This window comes from Dermacentor andersoni, chromosome 7 (assembly GCF_023375885.2).
Source record: "Dermacentor andersoni chromosome 7, qqDerAnde1_hic_scaffold, whole genome shotgun sequence".
Taxonomy (NCBI): domain Eukaryota; kingdom Metazoa; phylum Arthropoda; class Arachnida; order Ixodida; family Ixodidae; genus Dermacentor; species Dermacentor andersoni.
In genome coordinates, this window is record NC_092820.1 from 97,609,341 (window position 1) to 97,627,104 (window position 17,764).

Here is a 17,764-nt window from a genome sequence, read left to right on the forward strand (position 1 = left end):
TGCAGCCCAATATTCCCATGGTACACGATTTGTGGCCGTCGCCACACGCAATGGAGTCCTACACCACGCTTCCAGTATCATTTCCCCCACTGCCGAGAGGGCTGAAGAAGTTGCCATCGACCTGGCCCCTCTAGATCCCACCTGTCACACCATCGTGTGTGACTCTCACTCAGCCGTCAATAACTTCAGCAAAGGCCGTATTTCTCGCCAAGCCCTTCGTATCTCCTGCCAGGCACCACACTCTCACGACAGCATGATCTCTCTAACATGGATCCCGGCCCATGCGGGCCCTATCCACCCACACCTCCCCAATCTCAACGAGGTCACCAACTCCATTGTGCGAAGTCTAGTCAACCGCGCCGGAGTCACTGGAGACGAGTTGGACACCAGGGAAAATCTGACCACATATAACGATCTCGTTAAGGCCTATTACCTCAGTCGCTGAACCTTCCCCCCACATCACCCCAAGTTCAGTCGGGCGCTGGCAGCCACCCTGCGTGTGCTACAAAAAAACACGTACTCTTCATCCGCCCACCTCCACCTTATACTTCCAGACGTTCACACTACCCAAACTGCCGGTGCTGTGGAATGTTGTCGGGTGTCATGTGCACTGCACGTTTGTATGTTGACTGACGTAGATTGACACGTACCCAGTACTGTAACGCGCCAGTAGCCACAGCGGAAGTTCTTTTCAAAGCGTTGGTACTGTACTTGCCTTCCACGCTACTTGCTGCGTTGTACTGCTAACCTTATTACCGGCTTGCAGTTGCCGTGTATCTAAGTGATCGAAATATAATGAACGAGGCATAACTGATAGAAAACGACAGTTTATTTCTTTACGACAAGCGCGTGACAGCCTAAAGCGATATCACACGGGTTTGGCACAAGTTTACTGTATGTATAAGAATTCGTATCTATAAGCTTATTCGTATGCATAGGAGTTCAATATCGTGTTGACTTCAAGTTTAATTATCATATGTCGAACTATACGGCTGAAGCGGCAGGTTTCAACTCTCAAGCTACACTCTTTCAGCGTGTTGTCCCGACTGAATAAAATGTATGGTGGTCCGTCTCTTCTATCTTTGCCGGCCTACCGAAAGCGATAGAAGGTGTTTCCGTAAGTTCAGCACCATCCTTCACTACAGTCCAACAACCGCCAGTTCATTAGGATTGCCGAAAGAATTGCAAAATACGTACGATTCGCTCCACGTCTTCGCTTTCACGTATGCGGCAGCCAACGGGCGGACACTCTTTCTTGTAACTTCGCCACCAGGAGAAAGCTCCGCGGTGCATGCCTGTGGCAGAGTTAATTCATTATGCAGAATTGGCCCATACTATAGATGCAAGGTACATTTATTTGCGCATTACCTGGTGAAATACCGGGATCGTGAGTCGACAATCTAGAAAGCAAAAAAAAAAAAAAAAAGAAATATGAATTTTCCAGCCTTACTAGGTGGGGGCATTTGGGTAACTCCGACAACTCACTACCGCAGCGAGGGGCCCTTGGCAGTTGCCCAAAATGTGGAGGCGCTGCGATCGAGATGCGCCTTGTTCACTTGACTTTTTGTCCACGTGTTGTCTGCTTCATTGCCTGTCATTGCCACCATTCCACTCACGTGAACCACCGCGGCCTTTCCAGGACACCTCCGGTTCTACAAATTTGATTATAGGTGCATATTGTAAGAGTGGATATTGTAAGAGTGGAGTGCATCTTGTAAGCGCGCACTTCGCTTGGTAGGTAGTCTTTGCCTAAGTCCGCGGAACATTGTGATTATTAGTATAAAATCATACTAAAGAGGAATATTAGGTTGGTCTATAGTCGTAAATTATGCTTTCACAATAATAAAGTGGCTACACATTCATGAGAGGAGGCTTGCAAAAACCAGGAATGTCATTCAAATGAAAGACGTCTTGTGAGGCCTCCCTGAAGCTGCGACAGCAAATCCCTGTGATGGACTTGGTCTGCGTTTGCTAGGCTGAACCGGTTACCGATAATGGGCACCGCAGTATTCTAAAGGGACCACTTTATTGCAGATCAAATTTTGAGAACGTTTTAGGCGCCAGAATATGATAAATATGAAAACATATTGTTAGAGTATGGTATGTGCCAGCAGAGCGAGAACGGAAGACGTGGTCGACTATTTTTCCGATACTGTGGAAAGGAGCCCTCGCTGTTGCGTTTAAATAAACGCCGGTGCAGATCTCCTATACCGTCACATTTGGTCGGAGGCACGGGGTACGCTTTAGCTACGACGCTGCGCTAGACATCCGTAGCGGATGACAAATCGGTGCCGTCACGATATCTTTAAACAGCGCCATCCAGTCCGCTTCCACCCAGACTCGTTACACACACTCGTCGCACACTCGTCACCAAGAAGTTTTCACAGGCAAAAATGTCACGGACGCGGAAGACAGGCACAGCTGGTACAAAAACGTTAGCGGCCGTAACAGATGGCACGCCACACTCATGCTTGCCAACTAATCTATTCCCTCCAAGGCACGGCTCGCGTGTGGTACGACACACACGGAGAAGAGCTGACTAGCTGGGACGTCCGGAAACAAAAAATTCGTTGCGTATTTTGAAAACCTGCCGTACGTGGGCTATCAGCTGGACATGAGCTTGCGAGACCGGCTCAGTCGTCCACAAAGTCATATATTTCATACATGCATGACGAGCTGACTCTTCGTAAAAAAATAGACAAAGCCATATCAGAATCGCATACAGGCGGCCATGTTCTAAAGGGAATTGCAGAAGACGCATTCAATTTGCTTTTATGCAAAGATTGCACGACAGTTTATGCGATCCTTTAGCGTGCGCACGCTTCGAGCAAGCGAAAAGCCGACGCATCGCTCAGTGATTAGGCGGCTTTTAAACACCGTAGCTACTTCCTACTGCATCGATTTTCCAGCGTTTCGTCAGCTTTCAAGCACACCTACCATTGCAGACATCGTCTGTCGGGAACTGGAGGCTATACTTCCAGGGAGCCGTTATTCTCGACCGCTCGATAATTACTTCACGACCGTATCATTTCTTCAGTCTGTTGAAAGAAAGAGATTGCCAAAACAGATGTCCCCAGACAAGGAAGAACCCACCCGCTCCCATATGCTCCAGTGGTCGCTTCAGCTGCACGGAGTTTGGGGTACCCACCAAACTGTTATTGAAATACAGCTGAACGCCGAAAGTAGCACGGCCGGTCCACCTGTTTCACGTGCTTTCCCGTCGCCAACATCTGTCCGTACTGCCGCCGCCGCTGGTACTCATCTCCACGTCAAAAGATCACTTTTTATCGCAGCTTGGTATATAACCCACGAGGCCAATTTTATGCTCACTGCGATCCTTTAGGTGGTGATGTGCTCGTTCCGTCGCATAATACCAGCTGTTCGCTCTCGCATCAAGCCCTACAGTCCCGCTCACCACCGCGTCGATGTTCGCCGTCTACATCGTACCCCCGTTGCAACTAGGAAAACTAGATAATGCAGCGACAAAAGATGACGCTGCATTGACGACCAGGGCCGAAAATTCTCTCTTGGCTTCTGCTCCTTGACGCAACCGTATCAAAGTTTCCCTTGATGGTATGTTCACAGCAGCTCTAATACACACAGGTGTCCACAGATCTTCAGTGCGTTCTGCCCTATGCTCACGCCTGCAGAAAGCGCTCACACCTCCTGCCTCCCTTGCCGTTCGAGTTGTCAATGGCACCACAACTGCCGTAATCGGCCTATGTACTGCCCGTATTAACATCGCTCGCTGTGTTACCTGTATCGTCTTTGCCATCATCAACCACCGGCCTCACGATCTGATTCTAGGGGTTGACTTTTCGACACTGTACTCTGCGATTACCGGCTGCATCGCCGGAGCGCGTGCTCCACGATTGATGGGAAAGACGTGCGGAAGACTCACTTGTGATCGAGTACGTACTTAAGCTACTAGAATGCTTAAGGAAGTCGCAGAAGTCAGAAGAGGACATGTCTAAAGGCCAGCAAAGGCCCAAGGTGTGCTAGGACCGAACAGCCGGGACCCATCGATTTGAAGTGCACTAAATTAATGCTTCTGCGGCTATTGCAGAAAAACAAGCTCGAGGTGTAGCGGGAACGTCCCGCAAACGTGGTTCAGAAACGGTCTGACACAAGCTACGTCCTAAACCTACCTGGAATGCGGCAGATACGACATGTTTATCACAGCAACCTGCTTAAGCCTAACAAGGAAAGGGAAGTGGTTGTACGCATGATGGTAAACGTTCACGAAGTGATTCTGGTAGAGCTTCTGGGGGCTCGTGTCCGTCAAACGGTGAGGCTAGGGATCTACTAACTGCGTATTAGTCTGTAAAGCGCAACTGTAGCCCGAACAAATGACATAGTTGCAGGAAATCCAGCAAGAATTTCAGAACCAATTTGTAGATAGGCCAGGAAGGACATCGCTTCTGACGCACGACATCGAGCTCACTTCTTCACAGCGGGTACGTTCAAAGGCTAAGAAATTGTCACCGGGCCAAAGTCAGATCATGGATGTGGTCGTGCAAAACATATGATTCTATGTCATCGGGCGTTGTGAGAGCAATTATACCTCACCAGGCAAAGATCCGCGTCCTCGCGTACATTACAGCAGGCTAAACGCGATCACTAAAGACGAGATTTATCCTATACTAAGCATGAAGGAGGACATCAAGAGAGTTGGAAGCGCACAAAGAATTTCTACCCTGAATCTTGTTGAAGGTTTCTCGCAGGTTCGCTTGACAGAGCGGGCTAGCAGATACTACGCCTTCATATCTACGTTCGGAACGTTCCGCCCTACCGTTCTAAGCTTTGCTTTGAAAAATGCACCGTATTGTTTTTCAAGGATTCTACAGAAAGTGTTGCGAGGACAAGAAGAGTTCACCTTTCCTTACTTAGATGTTGTCGCGATGTATTCTGCATCCTGTTCGGAGCACATGAAACTTGTGAGGGCAGTATTGGCGTGCTTGCGTGAAGCAGTCTTAACCGTCAAGGCACCAGCATGACAAATGGCGAAAGCGTAAGTTACTTATGTGGGTCACGTAATCGAACAGGGCCATCGCCGTCCCTCTGTGCCAAAGGTGGCTGCGATAAAAGATTTCCCGCTGCGGCGCGCAAATACCGACATCCCATCTTTCTTAGGGCTCGACGGGTACTATCAGCTGTACACACCTAGGTATTCTGAAATAGCTAGCGCTCTGACTGATTCTCTTCGAAAAGCTGAGCCTCAAAGCGTCCTCTGACACGAAATAAAGGAAACCAACTTTCAACAACCTGAGGAGTGTAATGACGAGTCAGCCTTTGATATGATCGCTGGGCTACGCAAGGAGATTTGTGGCTCAATGCGATGCGAGTAAGCGAGAAATCGGCGTCGTACTATACCAAAAAGAATAGAGCGTGGAGGAGCACTCTGTCCTCTACGCAATTCGGAAACCCACTATTCAAGAACAGGCGTACAGCTCTACTAGGAATGAGTGAGCATGTCTCGTGTAGGCTGTTCAAAAATTGCCTTCCTGTCTTGGGGGCTCGAAATTCGTCATCGAAACGTATCATTGCCCTCTCAGATGGTTGCAGACGTCTTTCGAAAATGGCCGTCTCCTGCGCTAAAGATTCGTATTACAGCAATATTCTCTTAAAATACGCTATAAGAAGGGCAATCTCAATGGCGAAACTGGTAGCTTGAGTCGAAGCTCCTATATCGATAATCAGCCTCAGACGTTTCCCAATGCTCGCGTTATTTTTCCTCACGTAGGGTTTGGAAGGGTCTTATTTTGGTTGGTGCAGCTGGGTTGAGTGATGTCTTATGCAGTGTATAACAGTTTTATGTATTTATTTAGTGATGCTGCAACCTCTGTAAAACTGTTACTTTACAGAGAGAAATAAATCTGGCGAAACTCAGCGACAACTTGTCTCGCGCTTGTTGACTGAGTGGCTGAGCCTCGGTGTGGTCCTGTCAACGCGTGATATAAACGAAAAACTGCTGCAGGCCTTTCTGAGGCATTTAGACTCGGACCAAGACGTTGAGCGGCGTAGGAAAACACCCACAGTGTTTGGTTCACCAGAGAGCTGTGCTAAAACCGACTGACACTACAAACAGAGATTCCTGTGGCCAGCGGATGTCATCCCCTGCCCATCAGGTTTTCCTACGGCAACGGTGCAGTCAGTTAAGGTTCATTCTGCGTGGTGACTAAGGAAATGGAGGCAAAGTACCTGAGAGTCGACAGGCGTGATCGTCACGCTCCTCAACATCAAACACCTGTCCTCCGGGTGTGTGTGATGGATTATGTACCTGTGCAAATCACATTCTCCTTTGTCCTATGTTCAATCCTTCTCCGCCGGAGACTGTTTCTCTACGAATTCCCATGTGGTGGCTGTCCAGTGTTTTGACGCGCCGTTACCTACGCTTCCCACGTATACATCAGTGCGTGGGTTCTTTCCGTGTTCTTCTGCGTGAACTGCCAGGGAGTGGTCTTTCTCTTTATTCATCTGTCTATACTGAGCAGTGTGCTGACAAAGCCCTATAACAGGAAGCAAGAGAGAATGCAGCTGCCCTGGTGGTGTAGAGCATAGAAAGGCCAGTGAGTCGCTGCGGACACGTTTTCTCTGCCCATGCGGGCAGGAGTAAGAACTCGGGACTTTTCTGTACATGTTGTCTTGAAGCACCCCACTCAGCCAGAACGATGTATTATTCTTCTGATATTTTTTACATCGCCTCTGTTCCCTGCCGGACCCACCCCGATGATCAGTCTAGTTCGAGCTCCAAGCAGAGGCTTTTTGAGGTCGCTGAAACCCCGTCCCCACAACAACCGGTACTAGCTTGTAACAATAGTGGCAGCCACAACAGCTTCGAAAGCTCGCTGAATTTTTCTTCGCACCAGCTCTGAAGGGTAAACATAGCGTACTTTGGAAAAATAGGGAAAATAAATATGCGTTGCAAGTACCATAACTGAAAATTTCTGCTTGTCGTTCTAGTACTCAAAATTTATCCAGTGACTATAAGTGCAAAGAAGCATTTTAAGAGCTCTGTGGTTAATGTTAATTATGCCTTAATTCTGAGATATGTAGCGTGATACAGCATAAAAATTAGGGCAAGCTGATGTAGACATACAGTTTTCTTGTTTTTGTTTATGAAGTAGCTCTACAACTTTGGTTGAAAGTCAAGCACAAGCATGCTTGCGTTAGGATATTCCAGGCACTTGTAAGTGTTATCTATTGCTCTTTCAACCATGTTACAGTGGTCACAACTAGGTTGTGCAACGTGTATTTCCCAAGTTCAATACCATGATGACCTTGATTTCTCACTAGAAGCTATCGTGACATGGTCCTATAACTATTCTCATAATACGTGAGCATTTGAACTTGCAACTTCAATTTGAAATTGCTGCCCTTAAGCTACTCCCACCGACACCAACAACTATATTGCCATAAATTTTGCGACGTAATGACCTGGGGGGCTATTCTGTGGCGACTCCTTTAAAACAGTCCGAAACATCATTGGATTTGTTGCTCAGCTCACTCTGGCATACAATGATGGAACAAGGGCATTGCCGTTGAACTGTGTCCACAAATGCTTCATTCGAGCAATAAGAGCAGCCCAAACCAGATCATTTCTGCTGAAATTTGCTCGCCCTGCCCATTGAGACACACGCGAAAACGAAACGCACTGCGCGCACGACGTGTTATCGGTACTTGCAGTGCACAAAAGTATACCCTTCTAGATTGAATTATATTACTCGAAATATGTCATTGCTTAGGTGAGATTCATTTTGTCGCGGGTTAGTGTTGCAGAGTGCTGAATGGTACAATTGAGAAAAATATTCAAATATAACTTTTCCTTAGTGCCGATTGCGGAACAATTTTTACACCTTGGTCTCGATGTCTATGGTTTATCATGCCATGTATAATTCAAGCTAGGAAATTTGGCGCAAAAGTCCCCCGATGTTGCATTTGCACAATGCACAGCCTTGCAGGCACATGTTGGAGTTAAAGCAGGAAAGAGAAAAAAAATATGAATTCAAATCTAGGGTGGGAGGCTATGCCATGTCATGTGATATGCAAACACATTATCTTTTATTGATGCAAAAGAGTGAAACTGCCCCCTCATCAAAAATCTGGATCCGGCCGTCTCGGCATAGAGAAAGACAGTACATAAATTTCTATTGTCTGCGGTACCACGCCACGAGTGCGCTTCGACGGAGCCGGTCTAGCGAAACGGAACAGCTGCTGCTGCGCTAACGCGTGAGCCGTCGCATAAGTGTAGAGGGCATCGCCGCGATGCCACGTCGCCTTCGTTGCAGCTGTCGGAAGCCTTTGTTATCTGCGGGTGCCTTGCTAGCGCGCACTCTCGCCTTCGTTCTAAATGCGCCTCGCTAAGGTTAAATCGAAGCTAGCCAAGGTGACGCCTCCTACGTATGAGGCCTGAGTTCTATTGATATGTGGATAAATATAGCCATTGCCGAGGACGGCGTGACCGAAAGCGGTGACGTCAAAACTATGGGCCTTTACTCCACAGCGTCCTCAGCAGCGTGCTGAAGCGGCCATGATATTGTCACGCCGTGCTCGGCAATGAATATTTGGCCCATGTAGCATGACACCATAAATAATAGAGATCACGCCTCCTATGGAGTAGGCGTCACCTTGGCTCGCTTCGATTTGATCTTAGCCAGGCGCACTTACAATGCAGGCGAGAGTATGCGCTTTGCAAGGCGCCCGCGGATAACAAACGCTTCAGACAGTAAGAGCGAAGGCGACGTGGCATCGCGGCGATGCCCTCTACACATAGGCAACGGCTCGTAGCGTTAGCGCAGCAACAGGTGTTCCGTTTCGCCAGATCGGCTCTGCCGAAGCGCGCTCGTGGCGTCATATCGCAGATATTGGGAATTTATGTACTGTTTGTCCCTTGTTCAGACGGCAGGCGCCAGATTTTTCGATCAGTGGGCAATTTTATTATTTCGCATCAATGAAATAAACTGCGATTTGCACACCTCTTCACATGGCAGAGTCTCCCACCGCAGATTTGAATTCATGTTCTTACACTTGCCTGCTTTAGCTCCCATATATGTCTGAAAGCATGGGTATGGTAGAAAATGCAACATTGGGGGACCTTTTCACGAAATTTCCTAACAGGAATTGTACATATCTTGTTAAACCATACACATCCACAGCAAGTTTTAGAGGTTTTTTCCGCAATTGGCACTGAAGAAAAGTTACATCTGAATTCTTTTTCTCAATATTACCGTTCAGCAGTCTGCAACACTAACTCGTGAAAAAAAGAATCTCACCTAAGCAAGGACGTACTTTAGTAATATAAGTCAATTTTTAAGGCTATACTTTTGTGCAGTGCAAGCACCGGTAACCAGTCACGGGCGCAATGCGTTTTGTTTTCACATGTGTTTCAATGGGTAGCGCGAAGAAATTTCTGCAGGAATTACCTGGTTTGTGCTGCTTTTATCGCGCGAATGAAGAACATGTGGGCCCATTTCAATGACAATGCCCTTGCTCCATCATTGTATGCCAGAGTGAGCTGAGAAACAAATCCAATGTGGTTTCAGCCTGTTTTAAAGAATTCGCCACAGCGCTGCTCCCAAGACCCTTACGACGCAAACTGTACTGCTAAATAGTTCCTACTGTCTGTGGGAATAACGTAAAAGCAGCAATATCAAATTGCAGTTCGAAGTTCAAATGTTCGTGCAATATGACTATAGTTAAAGAGCCGTGTCACGACCCGTTCAATTGAGAAAGCAAAGAGATCATGTCAATAAACGAAGAAAACACACGTTGCACAGCCTTGTTATCACTACTGTAACGCGGTTAAAAGAGCAATATATTCAGTTACAAGTGCCAGGAATATCTTAACGCAAGCGTGCTTATGCTGGACTGTAAACCTACCTGTTAGAGCAATTTCATCATCTTCCTTTAAATTTCTTTTTTCTGCACGGACTTTCCCCAGCCTTTACGCCATACTTTTTGTAATTTCTTCTTGCTCTTGCATGCTCTTCTTTGTCACCGTACTACCTGCAACTTCGCGCAAGGCGGGCGAGCTATGTGGCAGTCCACTCGAACCAGCTCGGAACCCACGTGAAGGACGCAAAAGGAACCAAGCCAATTTTTCAACGCTTCTGCCACACGCGGACAAAGCTTCATCTTAATTCTCCTCGGACGACATGCCCTGCGAATGAATTGTAGACGGTCTGACCGACATCACCGTCGTCCACAGTTCCCTTCAGGAGTGGTACATGCAGATTAGCAGATCTACAGAGACCCATGTCGGCATGACAAAGCTCTTGTCAAAGGTAGCAAATGTACACGCATTACCACATACTAAGTGATGCAAGTTGCTCTGACGTTCGGGTTCAAACCTTCTTCCCGGGGCACATTGCAACCCGATGCGCTACACATTCGACCACGGGCTACCCAGTGACCAAGGTGGGGGGGAAAACGTAGATATTTAGACATGCAGTTAGAGCTCGTAAATTGCGTGAAGTACCATAAGAATGTTAACGCGTTAAACACTTTTGACGAGAAAGGAAGTACTGGGACATTGAATAAACACACCTGATTGTGGATGGAGCAGCCATATATAGGAATGGTGGGCTAGCATACCCTTGCATGCTGAAGCTCAAAATTATATCTCATACGTAACTAGTGCAGCATATAATGTTTTTGCAGATCCTTGGTTTCGGGCTTTAACATTATCTAGGACAGTTTCCCACGAAATGGCTCCTAATAAAATGGGGATTTTTACAAGTAAAACCACTAAACTTATTTTATTTTTGGAATCTTTCCATTGTCAAATGCATGCCAGCGTATTCTTGCGCTTGGCGGAAATGTGCCCATGAATATTTCTCTACGCACCTTTGAAATTTTAAGTCTCTGCTTTTCTGTCTTCTATCATCCGTCCTATTCGGTGCCATAATCAATTCTATATGCACTATCAGCAATTCAGTGCTTTTATCTTGCAGTATCTTGCGAATAACGGCTTCCTAAGTCGATTGAATGAATATTGCGTTCTGTTGGAATCAAAACGAATAGGTAGTTTCTAGACAATTATTCTGGAATAGACTGAAGCAATTTCTACACACGTTGCGAATTCCATTTGATTACAGAACTTGTATTAAGCAAATAACGAGACGAACTATTTTCCAAAGTCACAGAAATATGGCATTGTGCTAAATTTGGAAAGTGACGCTTTGCGAAAAAAACATAATTATGGGGCGATGGAATCACACAATAGCTTGACGTCAGCACAATCCGCACGTAGAAATAATGCAAGTTCTTATGATACGCACTGTAAAATAGAATATTTTGCGACATCACGCAATATTCCCCACTTCTATAAACCTTGCTTATTGTAAGCTCTGTACGCTGCCATTTGCTACGTACGGAATCTTTTAGTAGCATCACGTTAAGCGGCCATGACTGCAACGGTCACCACTAAAGGTTTCAGTAACTGTTGCCCCACACAAGAGACACTGGTTTCAATGATGGCTCCAGAAATTCATCACAATACAAACAACTCTTGTTTCTTGAGGACCCCTCACTGCCCGCAGTGGCAAAGGCAAAAAAGAAAAAAATGAAAAATCACATAGGCGGAAAGTAATGCAAAAAGAAGTGTAATGACCGAATCGACAGCTTTGAAGTATAATCATCGCTAACATACAAAAAGAGCTTTTAGATATATGGTACATGCGATTAGCGAAGTTATAGAGTAGGATGAGCTACTCACATTAACCCGTTCATTTGTGTGCATTTGTTAGACAGGTTGAAACTCTTTGTTAAGAGGGGGGAAGGTGGGGTGCAAAACATGCATAGAAATTATAATACGGATCCCACACTAAGGTATGCTTTGTATTCCCATGGTGGTTTAGGCAGCGTATAACCCCGAATCTAGTTTAGCATGTGACACGGGCGGAGAATTTTGGAGGCGGACACGTTCCGTAATGGCAAACAGCCATGGTCACCTAACTTCTGAAGGGAAGCTTTGTTCAGGGACAAAATTTTTGACCGACTAGATCCAGCGATATTATCACACGCGTGCGAACTTGCGTGGTTTGGCCCTGCAAGCGTGTACCCAGATGAGTCAAAAGGATTTGGAAATTTCGTTGATGGCGTACAATGAAAAGCACTACAAACGCTACAAGTCGTTCTGGGCCGAGTCATGCCAGACCTGACGAATTTAATCGTTTTACGGGCCTCCACGGTAGATAATTCTAGCTTTGCGTGATGCGTGGTACGTTAGCTTAACTCGCGATCCCTGACTACGTGGCAATTTACCGTGATTACCTAACAACAGGGTTGCACTCACCTCTCCGCTGACCGAATGCTCCGATGTGAATTTACTTGATTCCTGCCTTCCTTAATGACGAAAAAATCCTTAACAGTAACATGCCTATTACCTAATCCAATCGTTTGCTTGCGAAACGTATTCACTGTGTTTTTTTCATATTGTCGAGAAGAGTGGTTTATTGTGCCGACGCTGAAAGAGTCGACTACGACCTGTAATAGCGCTTTCATTTTTATGTAGGGATGGCACCACAACATTAGCGTCCATCATGCTTGAAGAAAACGAACCACATAAAAGGGAAGGTCTTCCAGGCTCTACACATTTTAGCCCACGGTCGGCATGGTATAAGGCAACGGATTGTTCCCAAGTGGATGTTTTGAAACTTCTAGGACAGAGTGGCTTCTGGCTATGAATTTGACAGGGTAGTTTGAAAGCATCTCTTTATTGGCCTCTTTCACCACGCTGTTTTGCGCAATGGCCAATTGTGCACATACTGCGACCAAATGTGACCCGAGGCCCCAGCGAGCGTAAACTAGCATAACCTGGCAAACCTCTAGAGTATCCTAGTTCTATCTAGAACCTGTACTATCGCAGAACTTTATTTGCGTCCGTCCTTTGCTTTTGAAGATCTCGCTTTCGCTGTGTGAACAGAACCATGGCAGCCTGCAAACAGCGTGGCACAATGTACACTGTGCCCATAATTATAAAAGTGGAGCTTTCGATGCCCTTTTGCTTATAATATTAACTTCGTTTATTTTGCGAGGGGGGCTGAGTAGGTCTTGGAAGCAAGGTGTGCTTGAGAGGTACATGTTTTAGCGTAAATACAGAGTTAGAGTGCTGAATGCTGTCAATAACGTGCGACTTAAGAAAAGTAGAGGAAACTTACAACAGCAGAAGTTCAAAAGCATTCTTGTTGCATGGTAACAAGGGGAGTTATAGCTCTGGCACCGACACGAGCTTGATGTTCGAAGGAAAAAGACATACGACTGAGGCGCGTACTGACTGGGTTGGAGGCAGGCTGAGAATAGGTGCTCATCGCAGCAGGAATGTCTTTCATATGCGGTGAAGCATTGTTGTCAATTAAGGGGGGTGGATGCTCTGTCGTAAACAAGAAGTTGATCTTTTCTGACTGTTGCGAACGAGCACCGAGGAGTGTGGACAATATTTATGTCCCGAAAGGAGATGCTGATCTGGTCCACATGCAGCAAAGATTGACCAGCCTTGCTAGCATCCTGGTGCTCAAAAAGAAAAGCTAGTCGGCGTCAACACGTATTAGCTAGCATCAACAGAAGTGAAACATCTTATTCTTCGTTCAAGGTAGTAGTTTCAGAAACATTTCACGAGGAATAATTTCAGTACACTGCGTACTGTTTGCGTACTGTTTGCGTCCAACTTCGCCTTCTGTTCTTTACTAACTTACAGGGAAGGCTATCTCCCTGCAGTTGCTAGAGCTAGGTGGCCTAGACCTTTCATTGAGTGACATTGTCCCTTCTAATCATATTTCTGGTATACGCCGGGTACACTTATACCATGGAAAGGACACATGACACCACAAATGGAATAGAAAGAAAAGAGAAGCACAGGAACGGCCGGACTTTAAAAGGGGCAGAGTGGTGAAAAATGCAGACCAGGTGACATCCGACCCCAACCTCTGATGTCCAGCCAATTGCTTTGTTCGATTTCTACTTCCCAAACAGTATGTACCCTATTAACACCTTGAGTTCACTCGTTCCAATTGTAAATTCAATTCTTCTGCCGGCACCATATTATTTCTGTGGGCTCTCAGTCCCGCGTATTTTCCTAATGTCTCCAAGAAAGCACAGTCTAGTTGTCAAATGGAAGTACCTCCCTCCATCAAAGGAAAATGCAAATACTCAACTGAATCTCACAGATGCATGCCTGCCTCATTCGCAACAGAGCCAGCAGGGTTTTGATAGCATTAGAGCGTACGTCACGGGGCACAGCAGCAAGTCCCCTGAAAAACTGTGAGCTTGTGTATGTAGTAAAGGAAGGCGGGAATGCTTGTACACCCATTGTTTTTTGCCTGTGTAACGGTGCGTAGCAGTCGTTTCCGTATGCAAAGAAAGGGGGAGGTTGAGTGAGGGGCCCAGGCTACGCTTCCTGCTATGACACTATCTTCTTTAAGCTCCTGCTTACAATAATACGAAACGAAGGTAATCGCCCCACTTTCGCAATTCTCTGTTTTGATGAGGACACTCGTCTCCTTTAATACTAAACTGCAGTGGCATTAGATAGCTAGGCGCTAATAATTGCGAGCCAGAACCACTTTCCCGCACAATGTTATCGTTATTACACTATTTTCTTTGCTACTGTGATGTATTTAGCCTCTGTATTGCTCAAAAACGTCTAAAATCTCTAACAGCCGTGCTTTTACATGAAACTCAAACAAAATATTTGGTTTCTATTATGCTAATCAAGTGCTCGCGTTCCCCGCCATTTTTGTACGTGATGGAGCGCTCCCCTCGAGCGCCATATAAAACGCCGCAGACCTTGTGAAAACGTAAGATTCTTTTTTCGAGGACGAGTAAGTTCATCAGAAAAACTAACACAAGGTGAACTATCTGAAAATATTATTAGCGGTAGCCACTGTTTAGACAGGGTACTTTATCTTCCTGCCAATTTTGTGATGCCTATTGTCGAAGAAAAAAGGAAAGAAGCTAAGCTTATCGGCACAGTCAGGAACCCTTTGGTTCCCGTGTATTCGTGAACAGTGGTACGAGGACACCATAAAAGAAGCATGAAAGAAGCAGTTACACGTATAGCCATGCAGGCGAACAAGCAGTTTGTTATACCATGCCTAGATCCTGAAGGCGAATTGCACGTTTCTGCGTGCCAGTAAATGGCACATTGCATTTTAAATTGTTGTTCTTGGTGGGACAGCCGTTTGCAATGAGTTTTTTTCCGCAATGTGTGATGCCAGTCAAAAGAACTTACAGGATCAATCGCCGATAACGTTTCTGCCATTTTAGATTCGTCACTGGAGCTTTGCCACCTGAGTGGTCCTACACGGTGTAAGAATATTGCTCTATAACACTTTGACTAAAACTAATCGATCTGTGTGACGAAAGCAGGCTACAAGGCTTTCACTTTTTTCATTATTAGGTAGCGGTACCACACTGGGATAGCAAATAAAGATCAAGAGCATAAAAAATTACCACTGATGATCAGCCTTTCAAAGAAATTTGTAATAATAAATTGGGTAGGATATCGTGCAGGCATGTTTTATCAAGTTCTCGGAGAAAAACAGAAGTAAAGAATATTTCTTCTATTTCAATGTAAATACTAGGAGCTGTCAAGCTAAAGATTTTTCTTTGTATGAAGAAAAAAAGATATATATATAACACTGAACATTCTGTTATGCTTTGGAGGGCTGTGTTTTGGCATGATTATCTTTGGCTAGTACATCAGGACGAGAAATTCAAACAAGGCATTGTTGTTCTGCCCACCTGTATCAACTCCTTTAAAAGGGGTATAAAGTCTTGTTCATGCATAGAACACAATCGCTTTGATCTGCGGCAACTTCGATTGAAGTAGGTGTGCAGTGTTGGATCTTTACTTTTCCCACAGCTAAATGACGCCACCTAAGCAACTCCTAGCAACACTTATTTGTGCTGCCCTGATGACATACTTGAAATGTGAAATCCACTTCGATTTCCTAAACCAAACCACTCCTGACATCACTAAGGCAAGTTGAGCTTTATTTGATTCACTATTTCAATTTTTCATATCTTGTAGAAATAAGCCACCTGAGTTAGCTTGATAAGATACTTCTTGAAGTATTATATGCAACAGGTGAGAGGCTTTGATGATAACGGCCATGCAATAAGTGAACCACAGCTATTTGTGGTTAATGTCTGTTTACACTTCTCTAATGAGGGGATGGACAAAAGCGTACCTAAGTTCCAGACGCGAGTTCTAGCCGCTCGTAAGGACATTAATCTATGGGAAAGTTGGGAGCATGGGACCACCAGTCTCCATTTTTTTAGAGCAAAGTGGTTAAATGGCAGAGCGTCCGCCTTGTATGCGGAAAGTACTGCGCTCGAATCTCGGTGTCACAGAAAATCCAAAAGCTTTTTCTAATAGGTATATATGTACCGGTCTTTTCCGCTCGAATGTGTTCTACCAGTTCTCATCTGAAAAGTGGTCATATAGAGATTTGCGAGGCTCTCTTGGCGTTGCTTGTACCCTACACAGCGTTACTGATTTAGTCAAGCATCCATCAATTCTGTGGGAACGACGCGAGTGCTTACGGTTGCGACTTGACGGTAATATAGGTACAAGCGCACCACGGCCTGGTTCTAGGCAACTACGCTGGTTCGAGACGCATGGAAGGACACCCACGTATTGGGAGGTTTGTGGCATGCGGTCGCCAGACTCCTTTTAGAGCGCAGCCTCGCCGTCCTCCTAACTGAGCGAACGAGAGCAGCAAAAGGATAAAAGAGCGAAGGTGGAGCACGGATTCAAGACGCCGATAAGGAACAGAGGGCGAGGAGGAAAGAAGAGGAGGAGGGCGTGGTGAAAGCATGAGAATAAAACCGTAGTGCAGCGCACAATTGGCTTTGTGGCTACGATGACTACAAGATGCCGCCAGAGTGGCACGCGTCGTCTATATGGAAACAAAGCGCTGCATGAGCAGAGGTTCGTCGCAACTCACCTTCGTCTGCAATGTGCAAAATTCGCAATGGACGAATACCGGTGAGACTCTAGGTAGCAGTCAGCGCATCCTAAGTACTATAGTCCATACAGGCCCCCAACGCTGAAAGGGCAGACAGAACGCGCAAGTCGAGTGGTACTGTTTTCACAGCCTACGAGAGCAAAGAGCGCCGGACACGATCACAGACAACAGAGCTTGGGCACAAGCGCTACTAGAGGGTGCAGGAACTGTCACCTGCGTTACACCAGAGGAGGCAGTCCTGCACAAGATAGCCTGCTCTTTCACCTGTGGGAAGCCTGCAACAGCATTTTAAAACGCTGGAAAACGCAAACATTACATCGGAAACTTCGAAAAGTAGCGCTTATCGACAGGAAGATGGGGGCCCATGCACAGAAGCTTTCCAGGAAGCAGTGGGAACAGCTATGTAATGATATGCAAGGAAAATTTGGCATGGCGAACACCTGCACCTACTGAGTCACCTCATGGGCCCCACCAAAAGTAAATCTGCACAAAGCGCAAATCTCACTGAAATAGCCCACCAATACCCAGGCACTGACTCTGACCACCTTACAGAATTAGAGGCGATGTAAGTTTATTACACACCATTTATCTCTCAACCGGACTACAATGGAAACGCGAACAATGACTTAGATGTCCCTATACTGGAGGCAGATGTCCGCGCATCCTGACAGCACCTCAGTACCAGATCAGCCCCCGGACCAGACAATTTAACAAACAAGAATCCGAAATTAAAACGACAGGTCCGTCAGTTCCTTTACTGCTTGCCTGAACACTATATGGCACAACAGTCAAGT

General features: G+C 46.0%; 1 long non-coding RNA gene across 1 annotated transcript in view; it reads left to right on the top strand.

Annotated features, from left to right (window-relative positions):
- The first annotated feature begins 15,778 nt into the window (after positions 1 to 15,778).
- LOC140219303 (uncharacterized) overlaps positions 15,779 to 17,764 on the top strand; it is a 46,824-nt gene continuing 44,838 nt past the window's right edge. The window contains exon 1 of the long non-coding RNA XR_011895481.1: positions 15,779 to 15,980. This is a non-coding gene — a long non-coding RNA (uncharacterized lncRNA). The remainder of the gene's footprint in view (positions 15,981 to 17,764) is intronic.